Source organism: Oryctolagus cuniculus, chromosome Y, assembly GCF_051225735.1.
Source record: "Oryctolagus cuniculus isolate XC-2025 breed Fujian yellow rabbit chromosome Y, ASM5122573v1, whole genome shotgun sequence".
Classification (NCBI taxonomy): domain Eukaryota; kingdom Metazoa; phylum Chordata; class Mammalia; order Lagomorpha; family Leporidae; genus Oryctolagus; species Oryctolagus cuniculus.
Genome location: NC_142889.1, coordinates 16038031 through 16059427, shown reverse-complemented (window position 1 = coordinate 16059427; position 21397 = coordinate 16038031). Strand labels below are relative to the sequence as shown.

At 43.6% G+C, this 21397-nt stretch overlaps 2 pseudogenes; both read right to left on the bottom strand.

The window, feature by feature from the left end:
* Nucleotides 1-8003, bottom strand: part of LOC149119286 (uncharacterized) — a 212042-nt pseudogene extending 204039 nt beyond the window's left edge.
* Nucleotides 8004-15697: 7694 nt separating this feature from the next.
* Nucleotides 15698-17246, bottom strand: LOC149119285 (heterogeneous nuclear ribonucleoprotein Q pseudogene; annotated as a pseudogene).
* Between the last annotated feature and the right edge of the window lie 4151 nt (nucleotides 17247-21397).

Below are 21397 nucleotides of genomic sequence, written 5' to 3'. Positions count from 1 at the left end.
TGATCGGTTGGTTTGGATTTCCAAAAATTTGTTCAACTTATTAAATTATATAGGAATTTTCCTATTTCATCTTATATTTGTGTTTTTGAAAATTGGACTTCAAAAAAATATAGCAGATTTTTAACTCTGGAGTCAATTTTTAAGTAATTTTCTAGTTATATAAGGTAAATAATTTCATGTATTTCATAAATACAGATTTAGGAGCATAGTGCTACTTCCCACCCTACTCTCCCACTCATGCTGCCATCCTCCCTCCTGCTTCCTGTCATATGAGGAATCTCCATACTGTTTTCCACAACAGCTGTCCTAGTTTACATTCCCACCAACAGTGTATTAGGGTACGCCCCCCACAATCTCCACCAGCATTTATTGTTTTTTTGGTTGCTCTATGAAGCTGTTCTAACTGGGGTGAGGTAAAAACCTCAGTGTGGTATTTATTTTCAGTTCCCCGATGGCTAGGGAACATAATCCTTTTTCATGTGTTTGTTGGCAATTTGAATTTCATCTTTTGATAAAAAATCTGTTTGAGTCCTTTGAACCATTTCTATTTATTTATTTATTTGACAGGCAGAGTGGACAGTGAGAGAGAGGGAGACAGATAGAAAGGTCGTCATTTACTGTTGGTTCACCCCCCCAATGGCCGCTGCGGCCGGCGCACTGTGATGATCCGAAGCCAGGAGCCAGGTGCTTCTTCTGGTCTCCCATGTGAGTGCAGGGCCCAAGGACTTGGGCCATCCTCCACTGTACTCCCAGGCCACAGCAAAGAGCTGGCCTGGAAGAGAAGTGACAGGGACAGAATCTGGCACCCTGACCAGGACTAGAACCCGGTGTGCCGGTGCCGCAGGTGGAGGATTAGCCTATTGAGCATGGTGCCAGCCTTGAACCATTTCTTAAGTGGATTGTTTATTTTGTTGTTGTTGTTGCATTTCTTTAACAGTTACATAGCTTGGGAATATTTTCTCCCATTCTGTTAGTTGCCTCTTTGGAGTCAAACTTTTATTCATAAGAATTTCACAGAACCTTAATATCTTGGATAGTTCTATGAACCCTGAAAAGAATAGCACTGTTTTCATTTCTTAAACTTGGCTACTGGCTTATAAATTTTGCTAATATTTTAAAAAAATGTTCTTCCTTGCTTATATGTATCTGTAGTACTTTTGTGAAACCGGCATTTTATTGATGCTTGCTATTATCCTTTTTCTGACTTTATTTAAATATTTTTCATGCATTTTCTTTTTTAATTCTTAAGAAGGAAGCTGGGATGATTGGTTTGTGCTGTCCTAACATATTCACTTAAGGATGCAGATTTTCTCTCAGCACTGGTTTTTCTGCAATCCCTTAATTTTCTTACATGTTTGCAAACCCTGTGTGTGCAGGTCCTGTCTGCCCCAGTATCTCCATCCCCATGTGCCCACAGCCATATCAGGCTTCATGTCTCTCCATTCCTATGTCTGAAACCCATGTATTTTCTCCAGTGTCTATCTCATTTAACTGTGATGCCTGTTCACCCTTGATTTTTTGTCATTTATAACATCTCTGACATTCATGTCAGCTTTCAACATTCCCTATTCCTTGTGCCTGCAGCACATGCCAGCTGCATGAGTCTCCATCCCTTGTGTCTCCAGCACATTTTCCTGAGTGTCTCCCTGCACCATGTCAATCATCATGTCCTCCAGCCCCTCTTACATGAAGCCAAGATCTTCCCTCAACTGTCTGCTTCCCTTCCCCAGAGTGATCTTTCTGCTACCCTGCAGTAACTTCACTGTCTGTGCTTCCAGCTCATGGCAACCTTTATATACCTCTCTGCTCTTGCTGGAACCCACTGTCATACTTAAGTTTCTAGAATGCCTCTGACTGCAACCAGGTGTTTCTCTACGTCCCCATGCCCAATACCCATATCCTATGCACCTTCTGTTTATGCATCTCCTGTTTTCCTCCTGTGGTCTATCCATATATAGATATAGCCATATATATATATATCCAATATATCCAATATATATTGCTATATATATTTCACATCAGTTTTTTATCTACTCTTGTTTTAAATATATTGGAACCAGTGTGCTGTATGATATGGTTATACTGTGGTTGGATTTCTAATAACACATCAAGATGTCTGGTAAAATTTCTGTCCCACTATGCATTCTCACCAGTAATGAATAAGATATACTGCTATTCTGTATTCTGGCGAAAATTTGTGTTTTCGTGTTCATTTTTGCGGCATCTGCGGCCTCGCATGGCTCCCTCACTTCCTCCCACCTGGTCACAGCTCCGCCACAGCCTCACCTGGTCCCAAGTCACGTCCACCCTGTGCAGGTGGCCAAGCCTGCCCGGCTGAGCTCAGAGCCCCCGGGAGCCCCTGCCCCTCTCTGAGCACTGGGGGACGGCCAGATACTGGGCCACTGACCTGGGAGATGGAGGGGCCTCACTTGGGCAGGCCACTCATTCATTCATTCACTCACTCACTCACTCACTCACCCGCCCCAGGGGCCCAGCCCCCATCTGCGCAGTGTAAGGGCGGGGGTGAGGAGGTGCCCATGGCCCCATGGCCCCTGTCCGGCCTGGCCCCGGGACACATTCTGTAGTTTGCAGCAGACTGGGCGGCTCCTTGGAGCCTCAGATGTGGGCACAGTGTGCAGTGCCCGAGAGCCAGGAAATGGAGTGCCCCGACCCCCACCCCAGTGCCAGGACACAGCAGGGAAGGTGGTGGGTGGCACTCAGATGGGCATGGGGGGCGACTGCCCGCCTAAACCCCGCCGTGGCTCCCTAGGGCCCCGCCCACCCACCCACAGCTCCATCCTGCCCCAGGGCCTTTGCACAGCCGTGACCTCATCCCCCGGACCCCAGACCCTCAGCCAGCACCCCTTCCTCAGCGCCAGCCCGGTGCCCACGAGCCCCCCCACCTGACTGCCAGTTCACAGCAGAGCCTCCCGGGGTCCAAACATGGCTGCCCGTGTGCTCGGCCCACAGTTCCGGCCTGGGCAGCGGCCTGGCAGCGGGCAGGGGAGACTGAGGCTGGTGGCGGCCGGTGCCTGTCCTGGCCCCGCACATCCTCGCTCTTGCCTCCTTCATGAGACCCCCCCCCCAAGGAAGATACAAAGCCACGGAAGCGATTCTCATGGCCACACCGCCTGCAGTTCCAGTTTTCCCGCCTGGACCCATCCAGCCCAGTGTAGACACTGCTCCTGTAGAGGCCTCAGCCCCACTGGGCTCCGAAGCTTCCGGAGACAGGGACCTCAGCCCTGCACAGAGAGGCCAGCGCGGCCCTGGCGGGCATGTGGGTCCTTCCCAGGTGCCAGGGTGGCCACCCGACCACACTATGCTGGGCGTCTGGTGGCAGGGTGATGCAGCTCCAGGCTCCTGCTGAGGGCTGGGGAGGGGCAGGCACACAGGTGCCCCCAGGCCACACCTCTGCAGGAAATGCCCCCCGCTGACAATGTGCATCCTGGGCTCCCTGGGGGAGGCATAACCCCCTGAATGGGAGGCCTGGGCCTCTGCTGTGGGCACCCCCCCACCTCCCTGCTCCAGCCACACCGGCCTCCTGGCTCCGTGCTGGCCCAGGGCCTTTACCCAGGCCCTGTCCTCAGCCCACTTTTCTCTTTGCCCATTTCGTCAACTGTCCCGTCTCAACTCTGAGGCTACGCAGGCCCACACGGGCACTTGCCCCAGGCCACCACCACCTGCCCTTCTCTTGAGCACCTGAGATGGGGCCAGGATACAGTAGGTGTATGATAAATGCTGGCCAAGGGGAGACTGAGAGCTGAAGCTGACCATGAACTCGGCACCAGGGACTGGGGACCACCACCCCCGCCCGGCAGCTGCAGGGGACAGGGCCCTGGTGCCACGGCCATGAGACCCAGGCCACTTCCCAGAGTGGGAGGAGACCTGGCCCTGGGCTGCAGGCTCTGAATCCCCAGGTAGAGGCCCAGGCTTCTTCTGGCCCCAAGTCAGGCCTGGAATCTCTCCCTCCCCCAAGGCAGGGGTCACAGCCCCAAGGGCTGCGTCCTGGCCCCCTAGAAGCTTCCAGAAGGGCTCCGAAGCTTAGCGGAGCTGCCCCAGCCCCGCCCTACGCGGCAACCCCGGCCCTGCCTGGAGCCCCCGGGGCCACCTGCCCACAGCCCCCCCCCCGTGCCACAGGGGCCCGGCCGAGCCGGCCACACAGCCCCAGGGCCACGACGCTGGCCCACGTGGGACCGGCACCCACTCACCATCCACCACATCTTGGCTGTCTTGTCCTAGCCCAGCTGCCACTCCGGAAGCTTTGGAGCCCGCGTCCTCGCCGGCCCTGCTGGGCACCTGGGCGCCCGGCACCTCCATGCTGACGCGGGGCGCCGCTGACCCTACCCCCGCCCCACCACTGGCTCAGCTCAAGCGACTCCCATGGCCTGGGACCATTGGAGCTGGAGGGGGAGAGGAAGAGAGATGGAAAGGGCAGCTGTGATGGGAGCTCAGGCGAGTGGCCACCCATGGCACTGTGCTGCAGGGGCAGCTGCAGCTCTGATTGGGAGCAGCCCCCGCGCCCGCCCCTGGGAGGAGCAGCTGCTCCCAGCCCCGCCGCCCACTCCACAGCTCCTGTGCCAGGCCTGGCGCATAGGGCCCACGGAGCAGCGGGACCCCTCCCACCACCTCCCAGGGCCCCTTCCTGGAGCCCCAGGGCTGGGGCCGCGGCTGGGGGAGGGGGCGCCCTCCGTGCAGGGAGGTGGGTCCAAGGGTCCCGGGCTGCGGGCGCTGGGATGGCTGTGCATGCATGGGGCGCCAAGGGTGCGCTCGGCCTGCAGGGCAGGACCTCGGGGGACCCCGGAGGCTCTGGGGGGACCACGAGGCTTGGGGTGGGGCTAGGGGCCGGAGGGCGCCCCCTGCTCCAATGCCCACCCCGCGAGGTGTCTCCCCCAGGACGGGCACCTCCTCCCTCTCGGGCCTGGGACTCCAGAGCCCGCCCGGGGGCCCAGCAGGCAGCGGAGGCTGGAGAGGGAGGAGGCGCCTGGCCAGCACCTAGCCCCGCACCTGGCCCCGTACCCGGCCCCTGAAGTAAAGCTGTGGGCGTGGCGCTGGTGGCTGCGACAGCAGGACGCGGCGCATGCGGGACCCATTGAGGAGGCCCGGCCCCTCGCCATCATTTGCCTCTGAGCCTCATTGTCGCTGCATGATGACCCCAGGGCTTTGAAGGCCAGGGGAGGCAGGGCCTGGGCGAGAAGCGGATGCGGTGGGTGGGAGAGGAAGGGGAGAAAGGCGGAGGCCGCGGCCCACCTCCCCCTCGGCACGTTTTCCTCCTGTGGAGGCCGCGGCCCAGCGGCAGGGCCGGGCAGGGCGAGGACCCCGGCCCAGGGCCTCGCCGGCGCTGCGCTGCACAGTGGCCGGGGAGACCGCGAGCGTCTCCTGGCGGGGGAGGCGGGTGGCCCCCCACTCAGCTGCCTGAAGCCCTCAAGGAGCGGAATCCACGAACCAGGGGTGGAGCCTCCGGGCCTCACTCAGGGCCCGGGGTTTGAACAGCCTCCGGACCGAACGCGGGCCCTGAGCAGAGCTCAGGGCGAGTGGAGGTTTGATTAAAGAGGCAATGGCTTGGGACGCCTGCTGGGCTGCATCCCACTTGGTTGCGGGTTCGAGTCCCGGCCGCTCCATTTCCGATCCAGCTCGGCTGTGGCCTGGGAGAGTAGTGTAGGATGGCACGGGTCCTTGGGCCCCTATGCCTGCTTGGGAGACCGGATGGAGATCCTTGCTCCTGACCTGCGTGGCCATCTGGGGAGTGACCCAGAGGGTGGAAGACCTCTCTCTCTGTCTCTGTTTCTCTCTTTCTCTCAATTCCCACTTTCAAATCAATCACTCTTTAAAAAGTCAGATCATGTCAGCGCGGTGTGCCGGCCACAGCGCACCGGCCGCAGCGGCCATTGGAGGGTGAACCAATGGCAAAGGAAGACCTTTCTCTCTGTCTCTCTCTCTCACTGTCCACTCTGCCTGTCAAATAAATAAAAAACTCTTTAAAATGTCAGATTATGGCCAACAATTCCCAGCCACAGACTCCATAAGCCGTGGAAACGCGGACAGCAAAGGCCGGAGAGAAACTACTGGGGGAAGTGGAGAGGCCGTGGGGTGCACTTAGTGGGGGGAGGGGGCTGTCCCGGGACCCCAGCTCCCTCCCAACCAGGGCCCCACCCAGACCGGGAGCCTGAAGGGAGGTCGGGGGTGACCACGAATGGACAGGACTGGGCAGGGGTGGGGCGGGGGCAGGTGGGCAGTGAGCGGGAGCAGGGGGTTCCTCCCCACCCAGCCTCCAGCTGAGGGCTTCTCGGGGGAGGGCAGCGCCAGTGGTGTTGTGCAGGGATTGGCTTCCTTGGCACTCAGGCGGGCGTGGGGCTGGAGCCGATGTGGCCAGGGCCCAGCAGCTGGCCTCTCTCTCCCTGGCTCAGGACGCTCTGGATGGCGGCCCCCCATGACCACAGCCCCGCAGCCGGCTCTGCTCAGCCTCAGCCGGGGCACAGACACCTGGCCCTTTAAGGAAATGCTGCTGGGGCAGCTAGAAGTCAAACTGGCACTCATGATGTTGGCATTATGGATGGTGGTTTAACCTGCTATACCATGATGATGGCCTTTTATCCTGCCCTCTTGCTAGGTGACAGACATTGTGTTCTGCCAGGCACACTTACAACAGTGGGAACTAAGTTCTCTTCACTTACACTGTCAACATCTATTTCCCAAAGTATCCTTAGCAGGGATTAATCTGAAGCATCACAAAGTCTAATGACAAAGGATATTTTTTTCATTTAAAAATGTTATTTTGATAATATATTAACAAGTAATGACTCCCCTATGAAATCCCACTTAGATTTCTCCTTTTCTCCTCAGATTCTAGAATTTTCAGAGTAGCTATTAGTTTTGCTGATGGAATGACTGAAATGATCTGAAAGGAAAACAATACAGTGTTCTATTGGAGCTACATCATTGTGACATCTTTTTTAAAAGACTTATTTATTTATTTGAAAATCAGAGATACAAGGAGAGGGGAGGCAGAGAGGGAGAGCGAGGTCTTCCATCCACTGATCCATTCCCCAATTGGCTATAACGGATTGGAGCTGCACTGATCTGAAGCCAGGAGCCAGGAGCTTCTTCCAGGTCTCTCGTGTGCACAGGGGCTCAAGAACATGGGCCATCCACAACTGCTTTTGTATCACTTGAACACTCTCTACATCCACTGCTTTGTTATCACATATATGACAGGCATGTCAATCATTTTAATCTTCCGTAGGTGGAAAATATCTCCATGATGTGGTCCTTGGTCATGTTCCTGGTGAGCCTCCCAATGTGCACTTTGGTGGGTTTAGGGGATGGGTTCCGTCTTTTCCTTTGCTTTCCATCTCTTTAAGGTGGTTTGGATTTGGAGCCCAAGTGCCTTCTGTTGTGCCTGCACCAGGAGGCACTCCAGGAGTCAGAGGAACTGCTGGAGCTGGAGCTGAGGAGCAGCTTGAAGCCGAGGAGGAGGAGCTGGAGCCTTGCTGGTGCTGGAGCCCAAGCTGGAGCTGCAGCTGGAAGGAGACCTGGTGCTGTTGCTACCGCTGGAAGCGCTGCACCGCTTTCGCGCCTGGTCCTGGCTGGGGTCCTTCTCACTGGACTCCTTGGTGGCCCTTTTATCTTTAGAGCGGTCCTTAGACTTCTCATCAGAGCAGTCTTTTTATTATTTCCTTTGACTCCTAGCAAGCTCTTCTTTGTCACTCCTGATAAATCCATTCTGCCCTTCTGAGGTGCTCAAAGCAGCAATGGTGGCCTCGCTTTTCTGAACTTCCACTTCTAACTCAATTCTGAGAAATGATCCCTAATTGATTGCAATTTATGCCAAAGAGCAGCATCTTCCCGCCACCGCCACCTCCTCCCGCTCTCATGGGCCACTCAACATAAACATCTTTAAAATGAAATGTCCGTAAGATTTTTCATGTGTTTTTAATTACTTCAAATGCTACATGGAGAAATGAAATATCCATGAGAATATAAAAGTCAAGAAATGTATGAATGAGATGATTACCTGACTGAGAATTCTGCTAATTCAGTGCACCTTTAATCTAAGTATGATAAATAAAAACAATAATTCAATGTAGAACTGTTTGGAAATGATGCTTGAATTATATTCCATACCTTCTCTTAAAATATACAAAAGCTGAATAATAATTATTTTCCTATTGTTATTGCCTATATAAATATCTTACATTCAATTGTCATATAACTGCCACCAGTACATTTAATGTAGTTTTGTGCTATTATTAATAATAATTATTATTAATCACCATATAGCTGGCACTTACCTGAATGTCTGGATAGTGAGCATGCAATGTATAATAATGGTTAACTAGAAAATTGGTTGAGTCTCTAGTACTCTTATAAGTTCACTCAAATGTTTCCCAAAGAGCTTCACCCTTTATGAAAATTTAATGTGATGTTTATTAATTTAAGTAGTCATCAATGAATAAGTCAAATGGAGTGTTTCATATGAAGTCAAAAGCATCACTTTTATACACATATTACAGAATATTTATGCAGTAACACTTGACTAACTAGAATTTATTGTAGTTGTATTTGAATTTTTAGAAACAAGATCTATTAAGGAGTCTTTTCATACACAAATGCCAATATCAACAGTTACATTTAAAAAATCTTCTAATTTCAAAGCAGCAAAAAGCTGGTATTTTGATCATGCAAAGATCAGCAAGTGGATAAATTAGCTCTATTATGATACATCATACATAAAAGCCTGAATTTTACAAATGTCAAACCCCCAAATTACATAGTACTACAAAGTCATGCCACTGTTTTACACTAATTCTACTAAAAACAATAAAGTTACATATAGTATCAGAAAATTTCTTAATGAGGGCAGAATTTTTCTTACACTATTGGCAGGCCACTCATCCTCCTGATAGGGGACTCCTATGTATTTCTGGAGAGCTTTCCCAGACTTATTTCCAATTTATGCACTTAATGAAAGGTGCAAGAAGTTTTATTTTAGAAGTTCTTCATGTTTACATCAAATGGATTGGCCACCCTCAAAAAGATCAGTACTCTGGTTTCTTCATATCAATGTTAAACTTTCAAAAATACAACCTTATCCTATCCAATCCTTCTTGATAATTGAGTGTTCTCTCACTATCACACTTTTAATTACAAGAGCTTTTGTGTTTGTGTCTCAAAACTATCAGTTTGACCCTTAATAATAAGATAACTGGGTCATTCAAAAAACATACTGAACCACAACCATATGGCTTCAGGAAAATGTTCTGGTTTTGCTCCATCGAAGTGATAGCTACTGTTCATGATATTTCCAAACAATGCGGTTCCTTGGGTCTTTGTATGATCATCTAAATGATCTAAATTTAAATTTAAATGATTTAATTCCAGAAGACTTGCATGTTCTTGACCTTTTAGTTCTTGTTTAGAAGGGGCCAAATTAGCTGATTTGAGGAGAATAATTTTTTTTTTCTCCTCCATACAGTGGATCCCCTCTCTCACCATTGCTATTTAACATAGTCCTGCTAGTTTTAGCCACAGCCACTAGGCAATAAAAAGAAACCAAATTGATACAAATTAGAAAAGAGGAATCCAAACTACCCCTATTTGATGACATGGTTCTATATATAGAGGATCCAAAAGACTTCACTGAGAGTTTGGTAGAGTGGCAGGATATAAAATCAACACACAAAATTCAATAACCTTTACATTCAACCAGAATACTAGGGCCAGTACTGTGGCAAAGCGGGTAAAGCCACTTTCTGCAGTGCCGGCATCCCATATTGGCACCAGTTGAGACCCTGCTGTTCCATTTCTGATCCAGCTCTCTGCTATGGCCTGAAAAAGCAGTAGAAGATGGTCCAAGTCCTTGGGACCTGCACCCATGTGGGATACCTGGAAGAAGCTCCTGGCTCCTTCCTTTGGATCAAGGCAACTCTGGCCATTGTGGCCATCTGGGGAGTGAACCAGTGGATGCAAGACCTCTCTCTCTCTCTCTCCCTGCCTCTCCTCTCTCTGCAACTGTGACTTTCAAGCAAAATAAATAAATCTTAAAAAATAATGTTTGTGGTTAGTAAGATAACATTTCTTAAAAATATAAACACAATACCAGGGATGAGAAACTACTCATAAGATTAATCTCATGCATGATAGACACAAAAAATAAATTCTTGGATTGAATTTAACTAAGGATTCCAAAAATCTCTAAGAAAATTACAAAATGCTAAACAAAGAGTAAGAATATACAAAATGGGAAAATCTTTCAAGATTAGAAGATTCAATATTATCAAAATTCTATACAACCAAAATAATTCTAGAGATTCAATGTGATCACAATCAATATATGAACAACATTCTTATATAGGAATATTCTTTCTATACACAATTTGCATAAGGCTTTCTTCATAAAATAATGTTGTATTTTATAAAATGCTTTCTCTGCATCTATTAAAATCATCTTTATTTTGTTCATCAGTTTGTTAATGTGATATATCACATTTCTTTACTTGAGAATGTTGATTCATCCTTGCATACCAGGGATAAATCCCAATTTGTCTAGGTGAGTGATCTTTCTGATGTGTTTTGGATTAGATTGGCTAATATTTGGATGGGGATTTTTGTATCTATGTCCATCTGGAATATTTATCTATAATTCTCTTTCTCTAGTGTATTTTTTTCTACAACACATGAAGGACAGATATCCTACATGGGGAGTAAGTGCACGGTGACTGCTGTTGTTTATTTAACAATGGACACTCTTTTTTTTGTTTCTTTCCAAATCTTCAGAGAAATTTCATTTGCCAGTGGTAGAAAAGAACACTGCACAGTGGGCCATGTTCCCAGAAAACCAGAATTAAATTACCATTAACTTCAAATACAAAGACATGTACATGACCACAGGATATTTCCATCAACAATTAAAATTAAGTGAAGACCAGACCAATATTTATTCTATACACCTCCCATTCATGTGCTTGCAATTGAGGATATCTTGGGGATTCTTTTTTTTTTTTTTTTTTTTTTTTTTTTTTTACCAATGACTAGATTCTTTGAATGTATAAGATAATCCAAAAGCAAGACAGGTCTCTAATGACTCCCAAATGTCTATTTAAAAGCTATTAAGTGAAAAATGAAATGGAGGACACTCACAAAAATTCTTGGACTCCTGGAGATCCTAAGACATGCTACAAATATAGGTATTTATTCTTAGGAAAATAGTCAGAGCTAGCTTCCTTATGCTATACATAAAATCTTAACATCAGAGGCAGTACAGATAGTACAGATAGTTTTGAACTGATCTCCAAACACAAATCCACTACGTTGAAAAGAACAGTTAATTTGAGGTTTTTGGCAAAAGACAGTACTTCACACATCTAATCCAAATCAAAGAGCCTGCAGACAGTTTTCAGTGAGATGAAAGGAATGAAATAAATATAAATTCTATGGATAAATGTCAGACAATTTAAATAAGCTAATGGAACTAATATTTTTAAACAAAAATACTAGTCAGGTAACAAGCTTTTGTTTCTCAATGTCAGACTCTAAATGTTTACCAGACTACTGTTAATATCATTAAAAACCTAATCTTTGACCCAGAGTGTTAGTAATACTGATTTGCATTTGCAAAAAGATTGTTTTTCCAATTGAATGCTTCTGGTCCTCAAAGATATTTTAATATTACTGAAGGCAGACTGTGGTGCTAACAGAATTTAAGTCTCAAGTATTTTTTTTTAAAGTGACAGACTCTAAAGTCAGTCTACTAATTTGCCCAGGTAAAAAATGCAAGAATTGGTTATAACTAGCATATTTAGTGGCATGCCCTATTGAGTGATATGGTTAGTAAGTAATAACTACACCTTAAACACCATCCCATTCTGTATCTTTTATGTATTGCTACTTATTCATTAACTTCATACCCACCACTGAGTTCCTATGGCCAGGTAAAAATTTTATGGTATGCATAAAAAACTGTCATGGTGGGTACTGTTCAAAGTTCTAGAGACTGGAACAATCATTTATTGTAGGATTCGCTCCCTCTCCTAAATGCATGAAGCCGTTCTACTTTTCTGTTTCTCCCCTTAAAATAAAGGCTACATGTCATGGTGATCTTTTGCCACATTTTTGATTAACTTTTGGCTACGTGAAAAAACTTGTAATGAATTTGTCAATTTTGCTCATCTAGCATGAAGTTCAACCTAATTCTTTTCAAATATCTTATACAACGGAATGCCCCAGATTACCCCATTAATCCATTTCTATGTTGTTCCTATTTTATGAGGAAGATGTTTTACGTTTTTTGTTAAGATTTGTTATCAGTAGAAAAGTTTGTCATGTTACACATGTTACCATGAGAGTGCAACAGCTCTTGTTTGTGAATTCTCCCTTCTTTTTAAACATCTGATTAAGTTGCAAAGGCTGAAAATCTTTCACAAAAAGCATGCTTGGAAGAATAGAGACAACACAGTTTTCTCACAAAGTAACTTTCTGAAAACTGATAAAACTAAATTTATGAACACTTTTGATTGCAAGTAGTCTGCAGAAACAAAATCTTGTGTATGTTTGGGTTAGGTAACTCAAGTTTTCTTTTTAACAATCAGAATGTTTTAAGGAAACATTTTAGATCCCAAGAAAGGGACCTGACTCAGATTTAGGACCCTTTCCTTGACAATATGTACAAAATTTCTTTAACTTGCCATGTGTCCATTCTTTGAAGCTGTCAAAGCCAAGAACCCATAAACAAATCACAAATAGCAATAACCTACATTAATTAACATCCCCCCTTTAACATGTTGACATTTTTACTAAAGGATTATTTTTGCATTTCCATTTCTTATATCCCATGACATTCCATAAAAATTGCATTATTGCTTTATAGGCCACACAACATTCAAAAGTATGTTTATATGCATTGCCTATTTTCCTTGATGTCTGTTAACAGTTTGATACTCATTTTACTACACAAATTTAAGGTTGAAAATATCTGTTAGTATTTCTTGTCAGAACTTAATTGTTCACATCACTAATCACTACAAGCATATTTAGCCCTGATTATATTGCTCAAAAACTGCACCCATTATCAGAACAGTGCAAATGATATTTAATTTTAAAAGTAATTATAATGGCTTGAATTCAAAGTTATTCAAATGAATACTGTCAAGTAATTTCACTTGAGTGTATACATATTTCATCATCAATGTTTACATTACCCTTCTTTACGTATAACCATCAATTCTTCACAATTTCTTTACATCAGTTTTCTTTCCCAAGTCCCCAAACTGAGAATGCCAAATAGTCTTGGAAGTCCACAGCTTCGTATTTTAATGTTTTCTTAAGAAAACATTTGTGAACTCACAAAAGTGTTCATCTTTCAACTTTGAAAATGCAGTTTTTAGTTTGTCAAACAATCCTGTTCTAAAATCCCAACAAATAAATCTGAGAATTAACTTAAACACCTTGACAGTGTCCCTTAAAAATGGTACGACAGTAAAGTGCCCATAGGCATGGCAAGGACCTCTTGGATGGGATCATTTAACTCCTTGGAACTGGAAAATACCAGTACCAAGGATTACACTGAGATTCAATTTTACTGAAGGCTACATTTAGTTTACCCACTTTCCACAACCTAGCATATTCATTATGGTAGAATGAAATGCAAATGTTTTGTGTAGCCCTCAATCTCACACTAAGATTTGAGAGAGATGTACTTTTAAAAAGCACGGGGTAATAGTATATAAAATCAGTGGCAGAAAGTTTCATTAAGCACCAAGAACTAATTTTGTCATCCCATACTCATTTTGTAGGTAAGTTTCAACAACCGGCAAGGCACATTTACATATATTCCAATGAATACTTATTGACAAATTTTTAAATTACACTCTATGTCCCAGCTATCCCAGTAACTGACATACAACATACCAAAATGGTTTATTAAAATAACAAAAAACAATTAATGTAAAACATACAGGCTATTGGCAACCACTATTCTAAAATTATGTAAGTACAAATAAACATACTGAAATGTGTGCAATTCTAAATTTTTAAACCAGAAGATTTCTACACTAACACACATTTATATTAATACAAATAAAAAATAAAAACTTTATTACAAAAATAAGTTACACTTGCCTCCAGCTTACAGTATAAAACAATTTTATTTGCAGGAATGCAAAATGATTGTTTGCCATGAGCATTTTGAACATATGACATGTCTAATTTTCTTGTTAAATTTGCATTTACTGGGGAACTGGTGTGTATGAAATCTTAATTAAGTATAAGCTCTGATCTTCATCATGGTGCCTATTGGGTTTGTGTGATATAACTGCAGTATCCCTTTCGGGAAGGGGAGAAGGGATTTACACAAAGTCCTAATTAAACTATAATTTTACTTTTGACTTTAAGCTATCAACTTAGGACTTGGCAAAAAAATTTTTGAGGGTGATTCAATAGAGGATGCTTCACCACTGAATACTCACTGTCATCAAGGTGCTTTAGAAAATTAAAAAAAAAACATAGCACAAATGATTGTACTCTACTCTACAAGTTACCATGACCTGCATAGGAAATGGAAAGCTGATTCACATTTTTACAGTGATCAGCAGTAAGAAATGCACTAATGAAACATACCTTTTACCTAAAAAGCTAAACTACAGCCATATACTAATTTCTATGATTTATGAAAAAACTTCAAAATATCCAAATGTCAGGCTTTGCTGTACAATTGTCAGTTTTAGTCTGACTTTTTATAAAGGGACACTGCAGTATTTAGTACAAGTTTGGATGGACTTTTTTTGAACATCTGATGTCTTAAAAAAGTAACATATTGCTAAACTATTATACATCCAAATAACTACAATATATGAAGAAGCAAGGCTGCTTTTTCAGCCACAAAATATGACAAAAGCAAGGCCTGTTATCATGGTCATGAGGAAGTCTTACAAGCCTCTGAAACTAAAGGCAACTAAGAATGCTACATTTGGTATATTAAAATCTTACCCTCATATCATATTTAACAAGCCTTGCTTTTATCTACAAAGATTTTTCTATGTACAGTACAGCCAGGGTATAGTTAAATCTTCTGCTACTGTGATAGTTAACCAACCCTTTAAAAAAGATTCCGAAAAGAACCACTATCTGGAATGCCTGACTAACCAGCCCTGATGATTACACCTGAAACTGCATATCTGAAAACAATTCAAAAGTGATTATTACTATAAAAAGATACAGACAATCATGATTAACCTTGGTGAGTAGAAATAAAATTTAAGGATACCAATAGTGGAATTCATCTATATCACGGCAATAAAATTTAAATGCACAAATTCAAGATAATATTTCAGAATACCACTGCTGGGATCCTTAATTTAAAAAAAAACAGGGGAAAAATCTACTTAGAGCAGATTTTTTAAAGAGAAGAACTTTATTCTTTATTAAGCGATCATGCTAGAAGTTATGAAGGATTTCTGTTGGAACACATTTGGAAAATAGAGTAGCTTTAGTTTAATAACTTGCACTGCATAGAAAATTGTTAAAGAAATTCATATCAAAGTCCAAGTATTAGTTCAATGTCCTGGATTTGATTCCATGATCTTCATAGGAAGGTCTTCTGCAATAGAATATGCTCCTATACAGCCAAGATATTTAAGGTTGCTTGATTTCCTTACCATTACTCCACTGCAAGCTTCTGGTGTAATCCCACATAGCAAGTCTGTCTTCATTGTAACAGGTGAGGACAGGCCTCGACCCCTTTTCCCTGCCCATGACCTCTTTGTTTTTGGACACCTCCTCTCACACCACCAATGCCTCTTGCTGATCCAGGACCTCCTCTCTGTGAATAACCGGCTCTACCACAGGGAGGAGCAGCCCCATGACCTCTGGATGGAGCAGCACCCCTTACTCCTCTACCACCCCTTCCTCTAGCTCCAACTTGAAACTCTTCATAACCATAGTATGGATCTTCATATCCACCATGATAGTTATGGTAATCATAGCCAAAATAATCATAATAATCTTCATATCCATAATAATCTGGAGGATATTCATAACCACCTCTACCTCCACGCCCTCAACCTCTTGTTGGAGGGGGCATATGAGTTGGACCATAATAGCAGTAATCATCATACATCTGATTGCTGCTTGCCTCTGAGCTTTTCTTTCTTTCCTTTTCTGATCTGGTGGCTTAGCAAAAACAATTTCAATGTTTTCTCCCTCCAAGTCTTTGACATTCATTTCTTCCATAGCCTTAACAGCACCATCTCGTTCATCAAAATGAATGAATGCATAATCTTTCAGTTTCCTCATTCGTTCCAGTTTTCCAAACTGACTAAATGCCTTTTCTAAAATCTCTTCTGTTACAGTATTGGCAAGGTTACATACAAAAAGTACCTTCACCTTTGCCATAACCTCAGGATCAGGATCTTCTATAGGATCAGCCCATTCAACAGTCCCAACATTTTTCCAGACCTTGACTTTACCACTCATTAGCCTACACCTTGCCTGGGCAGCTGTTTTGTGATCTTCATATTCAAGAAAGCAAAAGCCTGTTTTTTTTTTTTTTTTCTTGTCATCTGGTTGGTGGTATAAAATGACGTCTGTAAGACCCTCTGTTACTTTGCTAAATTCTTCAAGAATCTGTTCCTTGGTTTTACTCTTAGGAATAGAGCCCACAAAAAGCCTATTGTTGGCAACCGAGATGCAGACACCAATATGTTTTCCAGAACGAATTTCATGATTATTATACAGTTTAAAAGCCTCCTGAGCTGCTTTCTTTTTGTACAAAAAGTGACAAATGAATAACCTCTATTGAGACCAGTGAGTGGATCCATCATAAGACGAAGATCCCAAATAGGTCCAGCTTTCTCAAATAAAGGAACAAGCACATCCTCAAATAGATCACTTGGGATCTTCCCCACAAATATCTCAGTGCCAACAGAAGGCTGCTGACCTGAATAAACAGAATCTGGAGGCGGTCCCCCATACTTCCTCTGTCCAGTGGTCACATCAAGTGTGTAGCCTGTTCTTCCCAAGAGTGCTTTAATTTTTGCCTCATCTGGTCCTTTACTAGAGTCCGCTACTTTGGTCCCCTGTTTTTCTCTCTGCCTGTAAGTCTTCATGACTCCACATAAAAAGGCACTTTTGTTCTGAACGTGAGAGAGATCACTGTCATTAAACTGCTGAAAAATTGCCAATGCACCATCTTCATTGAATTCTTTCAAAGCTTCAATAGCTCTTTCATCTAAATCACTATGTGCAACTAGCCCTCCCCTTTGGGCTATGGCCAAGGAATCCTGTCCCAGGGGATCGGGTTGTGTGCTCGCTGCTCCCTGTATCCCTGCAAGTGGAGATGTTGTAAAATGGTGGCCAAAGCTCATACCGCTGGCAGCAAATCCGATCCAGTTACACTCGCCTCTGAGAGTACTCCCTGTGCGCATGTGCGCCCCCGCGTGACCCCCCCCTTCCCTCCCCTCCCTCGCGCCTTTGCTTCTCTCATTTACTCCCTCAGCCCCTGCCCTCCACCTGCTCCTCCTTCTCCCCTATCACCACCAGCAGCAGCAGCAGCAGCAGCAGCAGCAGCCGCCACTGCCTCCGGCCGCCTTCTCCTCTTGGCCTTTCTTCTTCCCTCTGTGTTCCTTCCCTGCCACCCCCACTCCCATCTGTGGTGCCTCAGGCAGGAGTGGCAGCTTTGCCCCTTCTCGCTGACTCCTGGCATGCTCACTCACTGCTCACTCCCTCCCTCTCTTGCTCTCTCCGCCCTGTCCCCCAGTCCCTGCCAAGTCTGCTCCTCTCTCTCTCTCCCCCAGTTGACACTGGAGGCTCTTGTCATGAGCTGCCAAGGCTATGGATGCCGCTTGAGTTCACCAACTCTGATCTTATTTACACAAGGCCACAGCCAAAGTGGAAGTTCTCTCCTCCCTTCAGAGAAAGGTACCTCCTTCTTTGATGGCCCATTCTTTCCTCTGGGATCTCACTGACAGAGATCTTTCATTTAGGCTATTTTTTTTTTTTTTTTTGCCAGAGTGTCTTGGCTTTCCATGCCTGAAACACTCTCATGGGCTTATTAGACAGATCTGAATGCCTTAAGGGCTGATTCTGAGGCTAGAGTGCTGTTTAGGACATCTAAAATTCTATGAGTCTGCTGTGTATCCAACTTCCCATGTTGTATAATTTTCTCATTTTAATTCTATCAGTTAATATTAGCAGACACTAGTCTTGTTTATGTGATCCTTTTGACACTTAATTCTCTCATTATGATCAATTATGAACTGAAACTGATCACTTTGACTAGTGAGATGGCATTGGTACATGCCACCTTGAAGGGACTGAATTGGAATCCCCTGGCACATTTCTAACTGTACAGTTTGGCACATGCTCTATTGGACTTACCCCAAATAAAATAAATCTTTAAAAAAAATAAGTTCTGTAGATACCAGCTAGGTACATTTGGTCCAGAGTTTTGATTAGCTCTTGTTTCTTTACTGATTTTTTGTCTAGTTGATATGTCCATTGAAGAAAGTGGGGTGTTGTTGATGTCCTCCCTTACTATTGTGTTAAATTGATTGTCTCTGGCCGGCACCGTGGCTCACTAGGCTAATCCTCTGCCTTGCAGCACCAGCACACTGGGTTCTAGTCTGAGTCGGGGCACCGGATTCTGTCCCAGTTGCCCCTCTGCCAGGCCAGCTATCTGCTGTGGCCTGGGAGTGCAGTGGAGAATGGCCCAAGTGCTTGGGCCCTGCACCCCATGGGACACCAGGAGAAGCACCTGGCTCCTGGCTTTGGATCAGCATGGTGTGCTGGCCACAGTGTGCTGGCCACAGCGGCCATTGGAGGGTGAACCAATGGCAAAAGGGAGACCTTTCTCTCTCTCTCTCTCTCTCACTGTCCACTCTGCCTGTCCAAAAAATAAATAAATAAATTGATTGTCTCCCTTTAGATTCATTAATATTAATAATTTAATATCCAGATACCCTTTACTACTGAATTCTACAAAAATATTTAAGAAGAACTAACTCAAACACCTTTTAAATCATATACAAAAATATGAATAGGATGTGAATCTGCCAAAACTCTTACAGATCACTCTGATACCAAAACAGAACAGGACACAATATAAAAGCAAAGCTACAAATCAATGTCCTTGGTGAAAATAGATGCAGATGTTATCAACCAAAGCCTAGCAACCCAAATCCAACACATCTACAAGATAGTTTATCAGATCAAGTGTGATTTATCTAAGAGATGCAGAGGTGAGTCAACTTTCACAAATAAAAATCACCATAAACCATGTCAATAGAATGTACAAGAAATATAAGCATCTAAATATATGAGGAAAAGCACTTCGCAAAATTCAAGAACGCTTCAAGCTAATGGCCCATCAAAAATTTAATATAAGAGCTGACCTCAAAATTATAAAGGCTACCTTTTGGCATCTTGTCAAAATCATACTGAATGGGGAAATGCTGAAATCATTTCCTCTCAGGTCTGGAACAAAACATTATTAGTTTCAACACTGTTATTAGTTTCAACACTGTTATTCTGTATGATATTAGAAATATAAAGAGGATCAAATAGGGAGGAGAAAGAAAGGCCACAAAATTGGAATGGAGAAACTCAAAATATTCTTGTTAACAGATGATGTTATTGTATATGGAAAAATCTAAACCCTGCACAAAAATGTCCTTGGAACTGATAATTCAGTTCAGTAAAGGTGCATTTTACAAAAACAACATGAAAAAGGCAGTTGTTTTTTCATGTACTAGTAATGAACTCTGTGAAAGCAAAATCATGAATAATCACCATTCATAACAGCTACATTCAGATATTTTGTATTGAATTTTACCCAAAAAAGTGAAAGATCACTACAATAAAAATTATAAAATATAAATGAAAGACACAAAAAGGGAACAACGTTCTTAACTGAAAACAAAATTCTGCACAAATATCTAAAGCAGTGGTTTAGACATAGAAAAATACTACAAAATGATGATATAAATTGAAATGTTTAACTGTATTTCATTCACAAATGATATGGTGATTTTTAAAGATTTTAAACAATTGACTTGAAAGGTGGAGTTAAATAGTGAGGAAGATAAAAAGATCTTCCACCTGCTGTTTTACTCTACAAATAACTCTGGTGGCTGATGGTTGAGCAGTGACAAAAACAGAAGCCTGTAACTCAATCCAGTTCTCCCACATGGGTGACGGGGCCCAAGTACTTGGGCCATCATCCACTTCTCTTCCAGGTGAATTAGCAGGGGGTTGGATTGGAAGTACAGCAACCCAGATTTGAACTGACACTATGAATGGAATGTCAGGATCGTAATCATGGTTTACTCTGCTGTATTACAATGCTGGTCCTGACAGTTGTGTTTTTTTAAGCAATGGGGTATACATTTTAAAAACATATATGAACAGCTACAAGTCTGGGCAAGGATTTGGGAGGCAGAGTGGCAAAGAACACATTTCAAAGGTTACCTCAGTATTCCTGGTGATATATAACATACATTTGACCTTGGATAAAGACACAGGAGAAGCAGAATCAACAAAAATGGCCGAGAATGACATTCACACTGAGAAGAACACAGAATACACTGGGAAGTATCTTAACTCCTTGTATGAGAGTTATAATACACAATTCTCATTCAATTTTAATATAAAGCAAATTTCTGAAATGGCCAGCACTAATGTATCAGTGTTCCATGTGCAGTGCTAAGCAATGTGTGTAGATATTTTATAACTCTAGCATATATAAAAAGTGGCCTTATATTCATTCAGTATTCTTACCTTCACAAAGCATTTCAAGTGGTTCAGGCATCAACACAGAAATTTAAAGACCACTCATAATAGTCTGGGGCATTTCAGATGACAGTGAGGTCACCATGGCCATTTGTAACAATCATTTTGTTGTTGTCCTTTAACAATAGTTATACCATATACTTAAATGATAATTATTTTATATGAGCAAAGCCATATGAATTTCTTCAAAGAATGATTTATTGTAAAATGATACTTTCTTTATGAAATTTTCAAAGCTATTATCTTTGATGACAAGGTTATTTTCCACTGTACCTTTCATGATTTTTTTTATCTGTACTTTTTAAAAAAACAGCTATTTATTTACTTTATCTAATTGAAAGGCAGAACAAAAACAGAACTAAAAGAAAGGAACAGAGATCTTCCATCTGCTAGTTCACTCCTCAAATTACCACAACTGTCAGGGTTGGAAAAAGCCATAGCCAGGAGCAAGGATCCAAGATCCAGGGCTCAGATATGTCTCCTTGTGGGTGGCAGTAGCACAAACTGTTGAGGCATCATCTTGAGCTTTAATGTATTGTTTAACCAGGGAGCTGGGTTGGGGTGGAGGTGCCAGGACTGCAATCAGCACTCCAATACCAATGTGTGCATTTTAAATGGTGTC